Genomic DNA, 942 nt, shown 5'->3' with positions numbered 1-942 from the left:
GCTGGGGGATCGAACCGTGGTCCCTGTGCTTTGCCAAGCTTGTTCCAAGTAGGTGCTTTAGACCACTGAGCCATCTCTCCAGCACCCCCCCCCCTGTTGTTTTTATGCTAAGATATTTTCTTCAAGTGTCTGGTAATTCTGGACATCCATTCTTAAAGAATAAGCCATTGAAAAAATGAATTAGTTGAGTATAGTGGCATGTATTTGTATCTATTCAGGAGGTTCAGGCAGGAGAATTGCTGCCTGACCAGCCCTGGCCCATATAACAAGATCCTCGCTGACCAGATAGTTCAGTGGATTAAAGCGTTTGCTTAGGCAAACTTGGGAGCTGGGGTTTGATCCCTAGTACCAGCCCTGCCCCCAGAGCCTGCTGAGACAGTGAATGAGACCGGGAGTGGTGGCGCGTGGCCTGTAATCTCAGCCAGTGCTTGGGAAGCTGAAAAGTAGGATCACTACAAGTCTGATCTGTGTAGTGAGATCCTATACTAAATGTATAATAATAATAAAAACAATAACAAAACCCTGTCTGTCTCTCTCCATATATATGATTTGTATTAAAACTTACTGGCTCAGGGGGGCTGGGGAGATGGCTAAGTGGAATAAGCGCTTCCCTGGCAAGTGCAAAGGCCTGAGTTCAATCCCTGATTCCACCAAAAAAAAAAAAAAAAAAAAAACCTTACCGGCTCAGTGCCATGGTTCAGTGCCTTTGATTTCAGCACTGAGGATGCAGAGGTAGCAGGATTGTGACTTCTAGCCTAAGCCTGAACTACACAGTGAGTTCAAGGCCAGCCTGCACTGTAAAGTAAGACTCTGTTACAAAAGAGACTTTTTTTTTTTTGGTGGAACCAGGGATTGAACTGAGGCCCTTGTGCTTGCCAGGCAAGCACTTACTCTACTGAGCCATCTCCCCGGCCTCTGTTAAAAAAGAAAGGAATGGGGCTG

The 942-nt window shown here is 46.1% G+C and overlaps 1 protein-coding gene across 3 annotated transcripts in view; it reads left to right on the top strand.

Annotated features, from left to right (window-relative positions):
* Window positions 1–942, top strand: part of Taf12 (TATA-box binding protein associated factor 12) — a 24,322-nt gene that overhangs the window by 16,855 nt on the left and 6,525 nt on the right. The gene's annotated exons all lie outside the window — the stretch shown is intronic.

Source organism: Octodon degus, unplaced genomic scaffold (assembly GCF_000260255.1).
Source record: "Octodon degus isolate 3935 unplaced genomic scaffold, OctDeg1.0 scaffold00163, whole genome shotgun sequence".
NCBI classification, from domain to species: domain Eukaryota; kingdom Metazoa; phylum Chordata; class Mammalia; order Rodentia; family Octodontidae; genus Octodon; species Octodon degus.
The sequence above is the reverse complement of the archived record's forward strand: the minus strand, read 5'-3'. Positions and strand labels throughout refer to the sequence as shown.